Source organism: Dermacentor andersoni, chromosome 3 (assembly GCF_023375885.2).
Source record: "Dermacentor andersoni chromosome 3, qqDerAnde1_hic_scaffold, whole genome shotgun sequence".
Lineage (NCBI taxonomy): Eukaryota > Metazoa > Arthropoda > Arachnida > Ixodida > Ixodidae > Dermacentor > Dermacentor andersoni.
This window is the reverse complement of record NC_092816.1, coordinates 188,606,949-188,627,971: the sequence shown is the minus strand read 5'-3', so window position 1 is coordinate 188,627,971 and position 21,023 is coordinate 188,606,949. Positions and strand designations below refer to the sequence as shown.

At 47.2% G+C, this 21,023-nt stretch overlaps 1 pseudogene; it reads right to left on the bottom strand.

Annotated features, from left to right (window-relative positions):
* Positions 1–4,753: 4,753 nt before the first annotated feature.
* Positions 4,754–12,378, bottom strand: LOC129382853 (uncharacterized; annotated as a pseudogene).
* Positions 12,379–21,023: the final 8,645 nt, after the last annotated feature.

Below are 21,023 nucleotides of genomic sequence, written 5' to 3'. Positions count from 1 at the left end.
CACCGGCAGTTCTGACCTATCAGCCTGGTCCCCGGCATGCGACGACGCATTCCAAGAACTGCGACGCGTTCTCACCTCTCCTCCAGTACTGCGACACTTCGATCCCTCTGCACCAACTGAGATCCATACGGACGCTAGCGGTGTCGGGCTCGGCGCTGTTCTTGCACAACGCAAGGATGGCTTCGAAGAGTACGTAGTCGCGTATGCCAGCCGCACCCTTACCAAAGCCGAGGCGAACTACTCGGTTACAGAAAAGGAATGTCTGGCCATCATTTGGGCAATCGGAAAATTTCGTCCTTATGTGTACGGGCGTCCATTTGACATCGTGACCGACCATCATGCCCTATGCTGGGTATCTTCATTAAAAGATCCAACTGGTCGGCTCGCCCGTTGGGCATTGCGCCTACAAGAGTACGACATCCGTGTTGTTTATCGCTCCGGCCGAAAACATTCAGACGCAGACGCTCTATCCCGGTCACCCCTGCCCTCCGGTCCTGTCCACTCGTCTATTTCCACACATGGAGCCTTCGCCCTCAACATTACCGACATGCCATCAGAGCAGCGCAAGGACCCATGGATCTCTTCGCTTATTGACTTCCTGTCCAGCCAGTCGCCAGCGCCAATTTCTCGGACGCTCCGTCGTCAAGCCGTGCACTTCATCATTCGGGATAACCTGCTGTACCGCCGCAACTACAATTCGAGCGGTCGCAAGTGGTTGCTTGTTATACCCCGACACCTTCGCCCTGACATCTGCGCCACGTTCCACGACGATCCCCAATGTGGCTACGCTGGTGTGGCAATGACAATGACAATGATGACAATGATGTTTATTTGCATCAGTACATGACGCGAGGAGCATGCAGAAAAAGCTGCCACATGGACAGCTTGACGAAGCCGCAGGCCCCCGGATTGGCGTTTGCACGGCGTTAGCGAGCACAAAGGTAGTACATCATTGTTTAGATATGTCCTTTACACAATAGTGAGCATCGCGAACCATGCGAAGCAAATGAAGAAAAAGAAAGATGTGCTCTAACAGGTCATGGTAAAAATCATATCTAACCAATAAGGATAAAAAACAATGATAGGTACAACGGTATCGCAACTGTTCAAAAAAAAAAAAAAAAAAGAAGAAACACAAGGGTGAGAAAGATATAATCATAACACAAGGTGTAAGAATAACATTTCTCATACAAACTAAACGAATGAAAAAACCAAGAATATAAGCTATACAATGGGACTAGTTGTTTTCGATAAGGAAAAAATTTGCGGACGCCAGGGAAACAATCTAGTGCAGGCAGAAATAACTATACAGAGCTTTAAGAGAGGTATTTTCCAATCCAGTGGTTTCGTTGTGTAATTTATTCAGTAACCTTGGCAGGTTGTTACGAATAGTTTGTTGTCCATATGTTGTTCTGACGATTTCTACTTTCCAAAACTCTCTGGACCTTGTAGCATATGCTGTAGTGTTGATTTTTAAAAAGTAGAGAGTATGTCTTAAAGACATACTCTCGCATCCACCTTCGGTACTACTGGCGCGGTATGTACCGCTTCGTTCGCCAGTACGTCCGGTCCTGCCTCATATGCCAACGACGCAAGACGCCACCTCAACATACCACCGGCCCCTTGCAACCTTTACCATGCCCCGCGCGCGCGTTCGACCGTGTCGGCATTGACCTATACGGTCCGCTTCCCAACACTCCAAGTGGCAACCGCTGGTTTATTGTCGCTATCGACCACCTCACGCGGTACGCCGAAACTTCAGCCCTAGCATCTGCCATAGCAAAAGACGTCGCCAGTTTTATCCTTCGAAACCCGATTTTACGCCATGGAGCACCTAGAGAATTACTGAGCGACCGCGGTCGCGTTTTTCTCTCCGACGTCATTGCAGCATTGCTAAAGGAGTGTCGCATCATTCACCGCACCACCACTGCATATCATCCTCAAACTAATGGGATGACAGAGCATTTCAACCGCCCCCTTGGCGACATGTTGGCCATGTATGCTTCATCTGACCACTCGAATTGGGATCGCATTCTGCCTTTCGTCACCTACGCTTGGCTGCTATGGGTTCCTACAAATGAGGCGCTACGGCAAATTGCTATATTACCCCCTGTAGGACCACTCCCTATGCTGTGTGAAAGGTGTGCTTGTGCATAATGGGTCCTATTTGGTGAGTCTGGTTGAACGTATCATCTGGGATACTCGAAGAAGCTGTCTGCTTATCTGTGTGCCGTTAACATAGCCGGCGTTGCTTCAGCAGGTAACGTTATTGTGACAAACCGCATGCATTTTCTACAAAGAATGGACTTGGGTCTCCAATGAAAGAAAAGAAATAAGGAGAACAATAATGTTCAATGGTCTTAGGCCCACCGGCGCGGGCGTGTCGACGATGTTCACAGGTACTTCCTTTACCGCAGGCAAGGTTAGCTTCACTATAAATAAACCCAACGTGGCGAGTTGAGACCCGGTTTGATCTTGCTGGCAACTGATGCCTGTGATCACGTCGCTCCGAGATAAGGGAGCAGATAGATACCGATCACCTTTGGGCGGACCTCGGCGACAGGATGTACGCAGTGGTTTTACGGAAACAAAATTTGCTGCAGGAGAAACAAAGAACAGCGCTGAGTGTTTGGCAGCGCTGACAAAGCGTTTTTTCTACGCGATGATAGTGATCTAAAGAAAGGAAAGGCGCTTGATTCTGCACCCGCGAGGGAGTATGGTGAAGCGTTGTCAGGGGAGAGGGAGTGGGAAGTGAAAGATGATAGAGAAAGGAGGGAGGATGTAGCCTAATAGACTCCACTATGGGCGACAGGTGGCAGTTCTCAGTAAAGTGGCCAGCATTGTAACGGGGTGCTCACAGGCTGGCGATATACACGTGTCCCGCGTTTAGCGCCGAAAAAAGCAGGTGTCCTCGTCAAGGTGCGCGAGATTGCAGGAGTATGAGGAGGTGGTATTCTTATGTAAAGGGTACACACGGGGCGCTTGGGCCCGCCCGCGTTCGCGTGATCGCGTTCCTGATTGGTCGAGACCACATGTCGCTTTTATTCGGATACCATGTCGTCATGACAAATTGTACATAAGCATTTGGTAGAGATTCAGGATTCCAACACCCCTGCCACCCCGTAGATACACTTACTAGCTGGCATACCAACCCAAACACACGCGCTCGCGTGCTTGAAGAGAGAGCATGTAAATATATACGTACGGCTAGGTACTGGCTGGCGATGAGCTCCGGTTCCAGCAGTCCCAGAAGCGGTACCGTGACCAGGTGTACGAACGCGGTAGCTGGCTTGGGCACCACGCTGAAGGCGCACAGAATCAGCGGGAGCAGCAGGCAGTACAGGCAGCCACCGTACTGCAAGTTTTCGAAGATTTTCTACTGCCTTACCCCATCACAGGACAGCTAGTCGTTACAGGATACCGGATAATCTCAATATCTTTTCCTCTCTTCCTCCCGCTCATTTTCCATCATTTCGTGGGCGGTATCGAGGATGTAGAGGGTAGTAGTTTTATTGGCATTTACTAAAAAAAAGAACAAAAATGGTTTCTAATATTCCGAGAAACAGGACCCGAAATCGCAGACGTTTTCGTCTCCAAGTGTAGCTTGAAATTGGTTGGCTGCCTTCGATAATAATACGTATGCACCATTACGACAGGGTGGTAGATCTGCTATTACCAAATGTTCTAGCGCAAATACTCTCCGTGAAGATGGGCGCTGCGTTTGTATTCACAGAGGAGATCATATAGCTCAAGCATAGTTCGTGAACAGGTTCTCTCTAATCATGATAGCGAATACATTACTATAGGAAACAGCAGGTCAATGTTATCTTCATCTTCACGAGAGAAAAGCCCGTGTGGATTAGGCCCAGTACAGTGCACTCGTATACGTCCCTCTGCTTCGATGGCCTGCAGCCGATTTTGACAACTGTCAAATACGCATTCAGCTGCCTAGCACGACGCGCGCGAGGAAAACCGAGCGGGGCAAACGCTCTCCAACCAGTGGCTTGGCGACGCACTTTCGCCCCAAAGAAGAACAGCGGCAGCAGGAAGAGCGGCATGAAGACGCCAAGAGGCCGCAGTCGTCGACAGCGCAGGCGCTCTGCACCCGTGGCGCCCGCAGCGAGTACGCGGACTGACGACGAAGCACTTCCGACTCCGCGCCACGGGGATAGCCTGCGCGTACAGTACACCCACAGAGAAAGAAATTTCAACAAGAGCGGACACTCCCATAGAGCCCAGCGGCCGAATTGACTGTAGCACACCAAGCGGATGTTGTCGACTTCTTCCGGTTTCGGTTTTGGGCGCGCGCGTTTTGAACACCAGTTGGTACCCCCCACGCCGGCTCCGCTGCTCGGCGCGGCATTCATTTTTATGCGATGCATATTACGAGAGCTCAACCCAGCTCCTCAGGCGCGGCGGTGTCGCCTTCAATACCAAGTGACACCGTGACGTCACGACAGATGAGAAACGGGGCTCCAACTCGCGCCGTCGCTCGCGGCGTCGCGGCGGTATATAAGCAGCTGCGCTTGCCTCTGCTAGACACTCACGAGGTGAGATGCCGCCTGGAGACAGAGCTGCTCGTTGAAATGAGAAGCGAAGGTTGCGGCGTGCTACAGAGACTATATTTCTAGGTGGCTTTGGCTCAACTCTTGCAAGATGGGCTGGGTGGGAATCGAACCAGGGTCTCCGGAGTGTGAGACGGAGACGCTACCACCGAGCCTCTTTTTTTTTTGTTTGTTTTTTTTAGCCTTTTTTTTCCCTTTTTTTTACATAGCAGGTACCATGCACGGAAGCGTTCTTTCTTCACAGCTTTTCTAACACACACACACATACACAGAATTGCACATCTATATAAGTATTCATCTTTGCTGTAGGCGCTTCTGCCACACCTGCCATCGCTTGCTAAACTCATCTTCGCCGCCCAGCAGCGAACTTGTATACGAAAAAGCATCACAAAAGTGCGTCCACGCAGGTTTTGCGTTTTCTAGTGCTAGGACGTAATCAGTTCGGGATCTTCAAATTGCATACAAACCTAGCAATAACCGGGTTTCAACACTGTTGTTATTTTTGTCATCTTCCAGTGTCAGATATTTTACGTTATCCCAATTTGGGTATATCTGCACGTCAAACACAATTCGTATGTTGTGCCAAAATAGTACTGCATTTGTACAAAACAAAAATACGTGCTGCAACGATTCTGGATAGGGACAGAGCGGGCAGTCCGTTGACCACGGCACGAAAAAACCCTTGTTACGTAGCCATGTTTTTACAGGTAGAACTTCGACATGTAACCTAACAAAGAAATCCTTAATCGCTGTTTTTACAGGATATTTTGGTAGACGCTTGAAAACGTCAGACTCCAGCTGGCTTCCAACTCGAGATCGATATAGGGGGGGTGGGAATAGCATATCTATAGTGTTCCAGTACAGACTCTTCCGTTTTACATTCTTTAGGTACTCTTGAGAAAAACGCTGCTCGAAGAAGCGAGCTGCCTGCTCCACCTCCCTGTAGAATTTTAGGGTGCGGGCTCGCCACGAGTACGATGCTTCAAAGCGGTACAAAAGCGCCTCTAGTGAATGCGGTGTCGCCTTAGAAACGAGCTGTTTCTAAGGCTGAGGCGTGCGTCGCTTGCTCAGGCGCACATTTCGTTGCCGCGCCGAACGCTGCGTTGCTCGACGCTCACCGCGTCCAATGCGGGGCGCGTAGTCGCTGCGCCGTAGCCCATTGTCTTACACCCCTTGGCGGGTCGACGGGAACGCTGTCGCGTTCCACTCTTGAAGGCGAAGCAGAGTAACGCATGAGTTGTTTCTTCTATTAGCCGAACCAAATATAGCCAAGCAACAGCAGTTCACCAGGCTAAACAGTGGTTCAACAACTAAAATAAAGGCTAGTATGCTTCGCATCCTGGGCTTAACCTTAGCTAAGCCACAGCCATTTTTTTTTCCGCTTCTGCTGAACCTCGCGTGGTCTTGGCGTGGAATCGTTTCATTTTTAAGTAGAAATGATTGCGATTAACCTTTACAACACTGCGCCGAATCTGTCAGGTGCAATTTCATAAAGAAAACGAAAGACGTCTTCTGAAATGATGAAATGTTTATTTTGCTCTATATAAATGCTCGTTCCGGGCTTCTTCTGGATTCATCCAAAGTTGTGGCACCAGGTAAGCAACAGTCGTTGCCGTACGATGCTCCACCAGATGCCATCAGCTGAAAGAAAGTAAATTACAAGCATGTATCATTTCGGTATATTGACCTAACAGGAGTATTGCGTGTAGAGGCGAAACGTGCGTAAGTGGTGAATGAGCGGCATTACAGATAAATTCACTTTTACGTACATTTCGCAGCAAAGACCCCTTCCAAACAATGCCATAAAATCTGAACATCCGATTTTCAAGCACCCCTCCTTTCCGGGCATTATTTCCTGCACTTTAAGTGCACAAATACACGGGTGACTGCGCGTTTCCAAAACAACTTGGCCCCAGTCGACACGATGGTACGCCAAGTACACAAAGGTGGCTACAACACAGGCTCAGCCAGACCATGTTACACGATCGCAGAATGCCTTCTAATCGCACTCAAGTCAGACTCGTGGGTGCAAAGCCTGTTTTCAGTCGCTCAGAATACATAAATGTCATGTTCTTGAGCTCCTCCGTGTTATCTTTTACGCGTCCTGCCGGCGCATGCAACACTCCCGTGTTATCTCTCTCGGCAATCGCTCGTCGCGTTTTCGAGAAGCGTGAGTACCGAAATAAGGTATATGTTGTTGCAGGGCTATAAAATGCGTCACAAACTTGTCCCACTAAAATTCAGTACACGCAAAACTAACTCACTATGGCCGGCTTGGTTTTTTGCTAACAGCTTCACAACCCCAGGCGCGGCGAGCAAGCCTCAAGATATCCCAAAAAGTTACCAAATAAATTACAATACTTTTTCGGGTCAGAGAATGCGTCACGAACTTCTACCAGTAAGATTCTGTACAGGCGAAACTAACTGCGGCACAGCCGAGCTGCTTTTCGCTAACTGCGTCAATAAGCCGGGCGCGGCAACCGTGCTTCTAAACTACCCCAAATATAACGACGTTATTTACAATAATGTTGGGGGCCACAGAATGCGCGAACACTTGTCTGTCTTAGGCGCTACAACGTAGTACACGCATGCACACGCGCAAATGCGTCACACGGCCGAGCCGGTTTTCGCTTACTGCGTCAATAAGCCGGGCGCGGCAAGCGTGCCCAAAAACTACCGAAATAAGTTACAGTAATGTTGGGGCTCATAGAAAGCGTCGCAAACATCTCCCAGGATGAGGCATTAACTCAAATTAACTGCGCCAGGACGGCGGAGCTGTTTTTCGCTAACTGCGCCACTCGAACTGAGCCTAAATGTGCTTAAAATGCGCCGCACACTGTCAAACACAATTTCTCACCTTGCCGTAGTCCAGTAGTGCAGTGGTGCCGTGTCGAAATGCAGACGATACGCCAGAGAAGCATAGAGAAGGCCGGGAGCCCAAAAACATGGGCTATATCCAAAACAGACGGGTCACCGAGCTCGCGAGCTTCGCACGCTCACTCCTGCGGCTTGTCTGGCGCATGACGTATGCACGCGCGTCTGGCGTGCCGCTAGCTTGTTGCTAGGCAACGCATAAAAAAGTTGCAAAGTATAAGTTCATTTACCCGCAAAACTGTTTCACATTTAGTGGGAAGGAATAAAAAAAATAAAACATCGTCTGGAAGTTTATTTCACATTCTTTTTTTCTGACGCTCGCGTCAACTAACGGATGTTGTTGAAACTAGGCGTGACGTGTTTCCTGTTGCCAGTTTTTGAAGAGTGTCCCCTCTGGCTGAATTTCTTTCTCTATGGTACACCAGCGAAGGCGCTGGCATTAAACGGATTTGTCAACAGAACATATGTAGGTACTCCATAACGCGAAACTTGAGCGCAGTTGTACACGCGGCGAGAGCTGATTGGCATTGCCATGGCGTCCTTGGAGCCAACCGTTACGGCAGGTCTACAAGATAGCATTTTTTAAAACCTAAACAATTTCTCTAGGTACCTACGCTGATTGTTTTAAAATATCTACCATATCTTAATTTTTCTTTAGAAAAGCCATACGCTGCGCGATGCAATTGTACACCTTGCACAAACCTTTTGTCTAATTCCGCTTGAAAAAAAAATACACGAAAAAATAGACGTGTACCGTCTATCGCTAATATAAAATAAAATAAAGGCCAACCAATCGCTACCGGCATCCGCCGTCGATCCATTATGATTTCATTTTTGCGCTAGGACTCGTATAAAGTGCTTATTTGATTCTTTTATTGAGTTGCCCACATTTTAGGTATTCATCGGATGACACACTCACAGATGATTACGGTACTCCCTAATGCGAAATTTCAGCGCAGCTAAACACGCGTCTTCATTTCGCGATATAGCGGCCGGCGCGGAGAATCTGGTGCGGCGCGTTATCAACCGAGCGAAGTATGGCCCGACTGCCTCACTTATTGGGAGATCGCGCGAGGCAGTGCGTGGGTGGCGCATGGGCTAACGTCCCTTGATAATTTGAAAGTGCCGCCACTCTATGAACTCTGCCGCCGCCGCGCAACCTCCTCGGTTCCTCCACGCCCCTTAAGAAATGAGGGCCGTGGAGAAAGAAGTATTAGGGTGGATTAAGGTGGATTAGGGGCAATTAGGGTGGATTAAGAGGATTATTGATGATTACGGTGTATAAGAGAGCTTTCAGTTTGCATGAACAAGAAAAAAGGCGTATTAAGGAGGATTAGGGAGGATTAACGCGGTGAAGGAGGATTAAGGTCGATTAGTGTGAATTAAGGTGAATTCGGATTGATGAAGGAGGATTAAAGTGGATTAAGATGGATTAGGGTAGATTTAGTTGAATTAGAGTTGATGGAGGTGAATTAAGGTGAATTACAGTACGCTTTACTAGGCTTAGTCTCTTAGTCAATAACTAAGGACATCTTGGGTTTGGAGCTTTGAACTGCACTTCCACGCACGCATGAATGGGCGACGATTATTCCTTTACTTGTTATTTGGTTTTCTCACGGTTACAAGCAATTTGCAGGGGGTGTTCACATGATCGCCCACGCTTGCTGTTGATAGCGACATCTAGGTGGAGGCCAGGAATGTTCGCTTTAATAGCGAATGTTTTAAAACAACTTTCTGTGGTTTTCTTCTGTCGGGAAACTTTTGCCATTGATTTAACACAAGCCGAAATCAATGCGTCAATGCGCTTTGTTCAGACACGTTGAGCAATCAATCATGATTGTGGTCATCATGTAGTAGTGCAGATAATATTCTGCAGGCAATAATGCTGAGCACTGCGACGTATTTCACCTTAATCCACCTTCATCCTCCTTTATCTACCGTGGCCCTTCTTATGTATGCACATTAATCCACGTTCATCGTCCTTAATCCACCTTAATACACAATAATCATCCTTAATACACGTTACTCCATCTTAATACAATCACTAGTCGATCATTATTAACTTTGCTAATGAGTAATCATCTCATATATACTGATCGACATTCTTTGGTTTCTCTTCCGGCCTTCCTTCGGTCACGTGGTATTTTCTATACCTCACAAGACGACCTTGAAACAGATCTAAGGCTTTCGCTTATAAGCCACACACAGAGGGATGTCTCACAAGCAATGCTAGATCAGACGCACAAAGTAAATCATCTCATCATGTGGCAGAAAAAATGTCTGGAGTATAGAACGCACCTCAAACCTCTTTTTACATCAGCATACCCCATTCATACGCCTTTAAGAAAAAAACAATCTCCTAATAAATGTTGCCTTCAGCATTATCGATACTGTTATCAGCATATCAAAATTTTCGGCACCAGTGGGGTGCGCAACTGGCCCAAAATCACGCGCCTCCAAAGAATGCTGCGGTCCGTCCGCAGGAGCCCAGGAGAAAAAGCGTGCCGTGCGCAGCGCGCGCCACTGGCGGGCGAGGAAAATAAGGGAGGAAAGTGCCGCGGGGAGGAGGGTGCGGCTACTTTCGATTTATCAAGGGGTTTTAAATATAAACCCGATGCAAACGACAGCGACAAGCGACGCGATAGAGATGGCTGTCGCGTTCGCTCGTCGCACAGAAGTCAAACTCCAAGCCAGCCACCGCTTCGCGCGACGGCTCTCCAGTGTTGCCTGTATTAGGGGATTGAGTTAGCGCCAAACCTGGCGTTGCACTTGCTATAATCAACTAAGTTGATTTGTTTGGCTGTACAAAGCAACGTAAAGCATTTCTTAAGGTCTTGCAGTAGGTGTTTTTTTTTTTCGTTTACATATCAAAATTCGGCAGTTCGCTCGTTCTCCTCGTTCCATTTGTATGCTGAGAAGCGCGTACGTGCGCAAACCGGTAGTACGTCACTAATATACATCCCGTTGCGGCCGCCTACTAGTGGCTAGTCGCTCATAGGACTTCCGGGTGGCGAGCGACGAATTCTAGATTTGCAGAACCGAGTGATCGCGCGACAAGAGCGAGCGATCTGTTCAAGCGACGGCCGGCCCAATCCGTCGCTTGAAGCTGTCGCTCGTCGCTGTCGCGCACAAAATTGCGCTCGTGGGGTTTAGCCTTTAGCGTGGGCGCGATTCACAGCAACCGCCGAAGGCAGACCTCCGCTCCAGCAGTGCTTTGTTTCCATACGGACGAAGCGCGCTACTCTGGCGCCACCTCGTAGCCATCGACTCCGCAAAATCCGCCTTGCGCAGCACTACGCTTTTCTTCTCACGCTTTCGCCTCCTCCGATTTCCGGCTCGCGCTCTCCTCGCTATCGGTGTCTTTCATCTGCCGCTGCGCTCCGCGTTTGCTTTAACTCTTCGCTGCGTTCGTTCGCTCCGTTACGAGCGAGAACGCCGACGCTCGCCGCAGGAACGGGCGCCTAAGAGCTGCGCTCTAAAGAAACACTAGAAGGAAATCTAGCGCTATAGTGTTTACGAGAGCTGCAAGAAAGGAGGCTCAGATAGCACGAGATTCATCGGCGTGCATTTCCTTATCGACCTTATGTGGGCTTCGAACGGCGTCGTGAGTTCGCAAAGGGATCATTTCCAACAAAATTTTTCCTTTCAAATGCCATAATTATTAGTGATTACGCATGTGCTATATGCGTTTCGAAAAACAATGGGTTGCTTCAACATTTGTGTCAGTATATAACATGGCAGATAAAGCATAGCAAACAAAGCCACAAGAGCTTCTGAAGTCGCAAGCCCGAATATTGGACAAGTATATATGCAGTAGACGTCATTTATATTGCTGACTGACTGAATGCCGAGCCAGAGGTCCCACTAGTAATTTTAGTAGAAAACTATAGCTGTATTCTGTGTGTCTGTTTATTGTAACCTGCCGATGGATGCCAGAACCGTTCACCGTGAGGCAAGACTTAAGAAAGCGAGACGCGTCATTTAAGAGACACGGACTCACGAAGTGCGGAGAATATTGAACCGCGAGTGCGTTAGGCCTAGCTATATTCCGTTTTGTCTTTTGGTCGGTGGTGGTAACACGAGCCGGCGGTTAATAAGAACCACGTGATGTAAGTGTTCACCGTGAGGAAACAAGACGACGTCCGTTTTCGACAGCACGACGCATCGTTCAAAGCGATAGCAACGCACGTGTCCCGTAAGGCTACAGCAGCCAATACCGAAACCCCCGTCACGCGCACACGTTTAAATATCGTTCAAACCGAAAGTGAGTGAAGTCTGTGAGCCCAGGTAGTTCCCTTGTGCGAGCTTGCGCAAGCGATCCAGTTGCGGTCAGAACTTTAATCCTCGTCGGCCTCGACCGCGATCAAAAGTGCGATCGTCGACACCGACATGGGCAACGAGGGCCTAAACGTCGCATGCCAGCAGAAGCGTCATCATATATGGTGCGGAGAAAACACTCATCAGCCGCACATTCTGCCATTTCGCGTGAGCAAATTCACCACTTTTCTTGAGCTGCATGCCTCCTGCTACAAGCCTGTCAAGACACCACGCGTACTGTAATGGAGCGCATGGACCCCTCGCAACGCGCATGGCCACACACAGAAAGCGTTTTCCCACAGCACAATTGGTTTCGAGCAGAACGTTATGACCAGCGTGGGTCGGCGTGTGTAGTCGTCTCTTCCTGTCCGTGTCAGAACGTTCTGCTGGAAACCAATTATGGTATGTGCAACCAACAAACTCAGGCAAACACTATTCGTCAGTTATCCTACTGCTTTGACGTCACTTGAGAGAGCCTGCAATGTCTTAAAAGCATATTATTTAACTGAGGCACATTCATCGACAGTCGATCATGCAATTCGTGTCTGAAGGCGTTCTACCAAACGCCTTGCACAGTGAGTTGCTTACATTCCTCCCTGCCAGGCCGATTTTCTTCGTCCATGAAGACGTGTTGTCGTGGTCGACGACTAGACGCGAGAGAAAGACTACGGAGTCTGCAGAACGAGGCGCTGAAGGGAGATGTAGAAGGTCATGCACGACCCCGCTAGTGCACGGGATGACGATCACGGCGATTAAGACGATGATGATGATCCTCTGTACGAATGGCACATACCTAATGTGGATGGATGGATGGATGGATAAAAAACTTTATTAGGGTCCTTTAGTGCGCGCACTAGCGCGCAGCGGGCCGCTCCCACGTCGGGACAGAGAGGCCGAGTCTCTCCGCCGCGTCGCGGGCCATTTGGACAGCCCATAACTGTTCTTCGAGGTTGGGGCTGTGTAGGACCGCATCCCAACGTGAAGAAGTGTTGTTTTCATCGCTGTGTAACGCGGGACATCGCCAGAGCATGTGAGGTAAATTCGCTAAGTCATTGCATAGTGCACATGCATTTGTTGTCTGAATTTCGGGGTACACCTTGTGAAGAAGTAGGGGGTTTGGGTAAGCCCCCGTCTATAGAAGCCTTAGTGTCAAAGCCTGAGGTGTATTGAGTTTGCAATGTGGGAGGGGGTAGATCCTCCGAGCCAAGTAAAAGTGCTTAGTAATTTCGGTGTACGTGGAAGGAGAGTCCCGATTGTCAGTACCCCCAGCGTCACGCTGCCCGGTAGCTACGCGGTTGATGATCCCTCGCGCAGCTCCGTGTGCCGACTCGTTGAGGCTGGGCGGGGCACCCTCGATCTGTGCCATGTGGGCTGGAAACCAGATCAATGTGTGTGGCTTGATCTCCTTGCTTCCTAGTATCCTTAGGGCCAGCTCGGATATGGTTCCTCTCGCAAATGCCCTAACAGCTGATATGGAGTCACTGTAGATTGATGTCCTCTTGTTGTCCAATAAGGCCATCGCTATTGCAGCCTGCTCTGCGATCTCAAAGGACGTCGTTCGAATCGAGATTGCGTTCGTTATGTGCCTTTCATGATCTACGCTAACTACAGCGAAGGCCTGTCCGTCGGCGTAGCGCGCTGCGTCTACGAAACTGTTCTCCGAAGCCCGTTAACGAGCCTTGTCCAGGAGAGCCTTCGCGCGCGCCCGACGTCTTCCCACGTTGTGCTCTGGATGGACGTTTCGTGGGATCGGGGCGACAATGATGCGGTCCCGCTGCTCTCGAGGGATGCTGCAGAAATTTGTTTTGATTACTCTGGGGGGAACGCCCAGCTCCTGTAAGATGTGTCTTCCAGCTTGTGTGGTAGATAGCCTGACGAACTGGGCCCTCTCCTGTGCTTCCGCTATTTCCTCTAGCGTGTTATGCATGCCAAGTTGAAGTAAGCGTTCCGTGTGAGTGTATATGGGGAGGCCAAGAGCTCTCTTGATTGCCTTCCTGATTAATGCGTTGAGCTTATCCCGCTCCGATCTTTGCCAGTTGTGCATAGCCGCGACGTAAGTGAAATGACACATTACGAACGCATGTACCAATCTCACGAGGTTATCTTCTCCGAGGCCTTGCTGCCGGTTGGCCACTCTTCTGATTAGTCTGATGGCATTGTCCGTCTTCTTAGTGAGTCGCAGCACTGTCTGGTTGTTTGAACCACTCGACTCTACCATCTTGCCGAGAATCCGGATAGCATCCACCCTCGGCATATAGCCTCCGTCGTTTGTGCGCAGTTTTATGTCGCATTCGGCGAGTGGTTTCCACCCCTTTGGTTTCGGGCCTCTGCGCTTAGGTCGATAAAGTAGCAGTTCCGACTTGTGCGGTGAGCACCGAAGGCCCGTGGACTCAAGGTATCTCTCGGTAGCATCAATCGCCTCTTGCAGGGCCGTCTCTACCTGTCCGTCACTACCTCCCGTACACCAGATGGTAACGTCGTCTGCGTATATGGTATGACTGATACCGTCGATAGCAGAGAGTGTCCTGGATAGTCCAATCATGACGAGGTTACAGAGGGTTGGGGATATGACTGCCCCTTGTGGCGTCCCCTTAGACCCCAGCTTGATCATGTCTGAAGTCCTAATGTGGAGAATCGAAAGATTAATTTAGAGAATGTAAGAAAAAAAATGAAGAAATACAAAAAAGAAATTAAAAAATTGTGTGCAATCTTCTACTTCTTTTCCACAGGGTATATATACTCCTGTGCATAGTACAGTTATAAATTTTAAGATGCACAGGTGTCGTTGTTTGGCACTCTTTTCCTCATGTCTCTTTGTAACCAATTCGATACAACTATCTTTTGCTGGTTTGTTGGCGCTTCTCGTCCTTGAGAGGGAGTGCATTGGAAATTACTCTGCGCCACTTTGGACGGTCCTTAAATATTCATGCAATGTCACCATTTGGAAGATCCGACTATCGGGCAGGAATGTATGTGGTCCTATAGAAAAGCTTATTTGCGATTTCCACCCACTAAATTGTTACTATATTGTTCTCCCATTTGGTTGTTACCTTGTGTCGGTTTAGTAGATTTATTTTTGTTTGTGTTTTTCAGTTTCCGCTAATAAAAAAAATGGAGATTATATCATCTGCATGTGAGTGTTCGATAACACTCCTTACTTTCTCCTCTTTGCTTAATTTAAGGAGTAAGTGTTCATGAGTGGTGTGCCGACAAAGAAGTTCGACACACTTCTAAAGCTTCCATGCGTCTTGTGTCACAGTGGTTCGCACCCATTCTACGCAATCGGCTAAGAATTGGCACATTCCCAGTGATACATGCCCATTGGCTCAAGTCGTCTAATTGGACACCTGCTCAGTGGTAATGCCTCAAGCTGTCAACCGTACACAAACCCAGCGACCCTTGTTTACTCAGAAAGACAGCAGCCAGCAGCTAGTTTTCCGTGCGTCCACATACCCAGTGGCTCATTACCAGTTGTCCAGGTTGTCTACTTCGCCGAACAGCAGCACCGGCAAAGCGAGGGGAAGATGCAAGGAAAAGCTCTCTTTTTCAGAGACCGTCATAAACTTATTCGCCGTATCGAAGAAGCACGGAAACGGACTCGCTGAGTCTTTCTGTTCCTAAGGATTCTTTTGTCACTGCAAAGATACAAACATGCTTTTCGCCTCTCCTGGTGTTAGGTTTTTGTATTCGTAGTCCTCGTGTCCCATCTTTGCAGCGCTACGAAAACGCTTGAAGTACGACATATTCCGTGCTAGTCGCGCACGCAGTTGCTGTGTTTGTACATTTCTTGGCTCCTACTTTTCGCACCACTGTTCACCATGCGTACAATGCACAGGCCAGGTGTGGGCCCGGCAAAGCCTTCCCACCTTTTCCATATTTCTCTCCGAAATGTGCCCTGATAAAAGTAAGAAGTGTAAGCTGACTAGTTGTATGCACTGTCGAAGCGGTTCACGACGTCGATAGGCTAGAAACAATCTACTACGAGGGGGGAATTATATACGCATTGCCATTGCTGCGGAGGTCAATTTGTCCTCGAATTGTGAAACTGAATTATTCTTTTCTTGCGCTGTTTGTACCATATACTCATTTTTTTTCCAACGTGTATTTTGATTACATCTGCTGGATACATATTGTTTATTTGTTTCAGCATTCGCCTATTGTACAACGTACTGTAGTGTCTTGCTTTGTATAATCAGAAACCAGATAATGGCTTTGTTGAAGGAAATAAATATGTAATGATTTGTATTCATCATCTGTGTAAGCGCAAATGTATTTATTTTTCTTCTTGGTTGCACAGGCCAACCATTCTTCAATGATAGATTTCTTACATCACGTCGTGTATATATTGCGTGCGTGTGATGTCAAATAAACTTTGACTAACGTCGGCGAAGCATACAGCCCACTACGCCCGTGGACAGCGTACTCTCCCCCCGCCCTCTCCCTCCTCTCGCCTTGCGGTAACAATTAAAGGCAGAGGGGAACAGCGCATGATACGCACGCGCGGAACGCATGTGTGTTCTGTCTAGACTCCGTTCTGTGTGTTGAGCGATTCGGTGAGGGCGTAACCTTCCAATCGATCAGTTACAGCAGGATGACCATGCAATACGGCTTAATTTTACGCACCTGGTTATGTTTGCAGGCCACCTTTTGTGTTTAGTAACGAAAGCTTCGCATAGCGATGCGCAGGTAACGTAAGAACGTCGCGGGGCCAAGGTCTCCCGTTTCGATTCAAATTTAAATGGCCTACATGGCTGTATTTAATTTCATTGCGACGTCATGGGGCGTGGCATCCCAAACGACGGATTAAAAGAAGTAAGATTTAAATTCGCCCTTGCTATGCGCCGTTCGTCACGACAGCATTAATTTAAGCGTAAAACCAGATTAGCAAAGCTAATTTTACCTAGTAGCAACGCTTTACAGTTCAGTTATTACTAAGATTAGCCATCTGTTTTGACGCTGCACCTACTGCACTTTTTCTGCGGAAGTGGTTCGAATTTCATCCACCCGATGGCCGCCACAGCTTCTAGCTTTTTCAACACAAAGCGCTGTAAATGGCTTTTTGAGGTCGATGTTGGCTGCCCGAGCGCAAGAAAACATACGGGAGTCAATATTCGCTACAGTGGGAGGGATGTGGCTGGTGTAAACAAATTCCACATACGGGTCAGCACATTGTAATAGAATACCAAGGGATTCGTCCACTTAGCCAAAACTGCAGGCAACGTCTGCCTTCCAGAAGCGCTGCGCTTCGAAGCAGATGGCAGCGTTAAATAGTCAGCGGTCAAGATAAGCTAGATAAGTTGAGAGTATTGATGACAAAAAAGGCTAGGATGAGATAGCAGAGGAACGATTGCAGGGATGCGTAACTTTACAAATTAGAGCTGTTGTGACGCACTGTTGTGACGCAATGTTGTGACGCAATGTTGTGACGCAATGTTGTGACGCACTTAGCGAAAAGCAGTTCGGTCGTGTGACGCAGTTGCACGTGTACAGAACCTTACTGGGACAAATTCCTGAGGTTTTCTTTGACCCGGAGCATTATTGTAATTAATTTCGTTAATTTAATTAATTAATTTTGTTACAGAACTCAAAACCGAGAACTTGAAAATTATGTCTTCTGAATGACTGAAAACAGGCTTTCCAAGCAAGCATTTGACTTGTGTGCCAGTTGAAGGCATTCCGCAAGAGTCGACCAAGATTTGGTTGAGAGCCTATGTTGTGGCCACCTCTGTGTAGACTTAGCCTAATACCGCGTCGGTAGAAGTCCAGTTCTCTTGAAAACATGCAGTCACCCGTATATCTGTGCTCTTAAACTGCAAGAAATAAGGCCTGGAAATGGGGTATTGCTTGGAAATCGGATGTTTTCGTGGTATGTACGGTATGTACAGTATTGTTTTAGATGAGTCGGGTAGTTTCCACGCTATGTCTGTAAAGGCGAATTGCTTTTGTTTGTAATGCCACCGATTCACCACTTCCGCACGTTTCGCCTCTATACGCATTATTCCTATAACGTGTTAATACCAAAATGACACATGCTTGTAATTACCCTTTTCGAGCTGACCTCTTCCGATAGAGCTTCGTACGGGAACTACTGCTGCTTGCTCGGTGAAGATTGGATGAATGCACAAAAAGGAGTAAAAGAAACGTGTCCTCATTTCACAAGGCGTCTTGCGTCTTCCTTGTAAAATTGCACGTGGCACATATTCAATCGAGGCTTGTAAAGTTCGTTTACAATAATTTTTATTTAACAATGAAACGCAGAAAAAATAAAAACATGCAGCGCTGATCAGCGCAGCCGGTGCAGTGCGTTCCAGCTAGCGTTCAAGACGCGCGCACCCAAAACCGAAATCGGAAATGCGGTACAGGCACTAATGTCGGTGGCTTGGTGCGCTGCAGTCGATTCGGCAGCTAGGCTGCGAGTGTCCTCTCTTGTTGAATCCTTTATGGCTGAGCTCTAAAATTCTCTTGGAGTGTTCATATACTTCTGTTCGCAATGAAACTCGCTGATATATTTATTCTACACTGAACTCATCAAGCCGCTAAATATCGCCTCGTTGTGCTTGGAGCCAACCGTTACGGCAGGGCCATGAGATATCACTTTGTGTAACCTACATAGTTTTTCAAGCTATCTAACTGGATAATATGTAATATATTTTTACTTCTTAATATTTTGTAAATAGTCTTCAGCAGTGCAATAGAGGTGTGGACCTAGCATGAACTTCTTATCAAATGTATGCTTGAAAACACGTGCACTCTTTATCGCTAGTACAAAATAAAGCAAAAAAATTGCAGAAACTTGCGGAGAGACGAAAGAACGGTAATTCTCAGCCTCCTTTTATCGCATGCTTGCCGCCACTGCTCAGCCTCCGTGGCTTTGTCGTCTGCTGCCCCATCGACACATCTCAGCGTCGGCTGCACCGTGCAGCTGGCCACAGGGTGTCGTTGGCGACTCAACGTAGCGCACATGATACATACATGATACATTGACCATTACGAGGCTAACCCTGTAATGGACCTGGGGGTTAACATGGCGGCTGCAGGATTAAGTGTGTTTGCTCAGAACGGCTCTACGAGGGTAACACGTATTGTTGGTCCATACGGTATCCATGAAAGATGGTATAATGAGACATTGCTGCCATAAAGTATCATAGAAAATTTTCTAGAAGGAATTCTGGCACTGCAACCATTCAGCCTGCATGATGTTTTATGGTTACTACAAAGACTCGCCTGTTTGTCGTACTTTGGGGTTCAAACGTTTTACAGCCTTTAATTTACTGCACTTGAGCTACCATATCGGCCTAAATGGCTACACAATCTTATGTTTCTCAGCAGAAAAGGCCATAAGAATACGCACACATGGAAGACTATCGCGAATTGTTGCATTCATAAGGCGGTACTTTGTCAAGAATAAAAGATTTGCAAAGTCATAAAATCCTTTTAAGCCAGAAAAGCGAAGTTTAGGCAAATCTATGAACTAACCATCATTCCCATACTGGCTGAACCCAGGTGCTTGTAGCTTCCCTAGACTCTATAGCCAGATTTAACTCTATCAGATTTTTTTCGGAAATCTCTAGGACTCCCGCTAACCAAGGTAAAGCGTCAAAGACAGGCTGGCTGACCTTTCGATCGGTCGAAGTATCACTTTTTCAACTGCATACTTGTCCTTAATTAGCAAGACGTCGCGTCACTAAATACTAAGAGTCCCAATACTAAGACAAAGACACACGAAAGCCCGCCTTATTCTTTGTATATATGTGTTATACAAGGAGGTCCCAAAGTGAAAACTGTCAGGGGGATCTCTTATACGTATGACATTGGTTGGTATTAGGACGGGTTACACTAAAGCAGCTGGCGTAGAAATTATAAAAAGAAAAAAAACACAATGGGCACATGCAATACAAGAAAAAAAACATAGCACTTTAAGCACATGTTTAAATGTGTCAGTAAGAAGTGCACATGTGCATCTCTAAAAACGAGAAGAAAGAAAAAACTGAAAATACAGAACTGTGCATTATTGCACACACTGACACATTTCTGTTAATCGTGGAAGAAAAAACATAAAGGTGCGGTAATTCTCATATTGACCACCTCTACTATAAATACGTTAATCGTTGTCTTGTGTTAAAATTTATCTTTTGTTTTGCTTGCTTGCAAACAACGACGCGTTATTGAGTGATAGGACCGAACTGGACAAATTTTGTCGTTTTGCGTGAAATACAAGTCTGTAAACAAAAATAAACTGTGTTAAACAACCAAATGAGAAGACGCGTACGCAACTAAACAGGCAACATATGTGTCGAAAACAAACAGAATGACTCTTCGAACTTGGCGTAGCCGTACTCTTTCTTTTTTGCCTGTATTTGCTTTGAAGGGCAGGTTCCGAGAGTAGGTACGAGAGTACGGTTCAAAAGACCTCAACACAATACGCTAGTATATGCATACTTAGCAGCATTCTCTTCCTGCATCTCTGGGTGAATGGGTGGACTAACTAATGATTTCATGAATATATATTGGAAAGCGTGGCAGCAAATACAGTGCTTGTCCGGCTTCTTTACAACGTTAAATTGTCAAGCGAATGATGAACGATGATATGAAAAGTAAAACAGTTGAGCTATTTAACAGTTCACAAACAAAAGCGTCCACACTTGGACGTTATATGAAGGACAAAAATATATAACATTCCGGATAGCAGGACTTATAGACTTTGTAAAAAACGAAGAAAGAAAACCATGCTATAGAAAAAAACTATATGGATTAATTAACCGAACTACACAAAAAGAATTTCGTCGCACTAGCGACGGCAGATTACTCATGTCGTGCCCATTCTTAATCGTATAAACTAAGGCTTGGCAACAGATAAATAGAGGAGCGAGCACAACATTTAAGGGCTAACCTCTTTCTTTCAAGAGGTATGGGGAACGCGGGGGAGAGGACGACTAATCATCAAGCACACAATCGGAACTTTACTCTGACGTAAAGAGATTTCATTCGTAACGTCTTTATCGGTGCTCGGATCGTTTCGAAAATTTACTATGTACTAAAGCCTCCGCAACAAGGCCTTTTCACAAGTTCCCCGATATCACATGCGTAATGCAAGGCGTATTGTGCTTGCATTTCATTGCCTTCATTTGCCTTTGCTTTCTATGAAGGCTGTGCGTATTATTCGCACGTAACAGCAATTACGTGCGTTCTTTCTTTCCCTCTCTTTATTGGACATCGTCCGCTTCATTATAGTACCTTGATTATTCATTAGGGCTGTGTATACGTGCT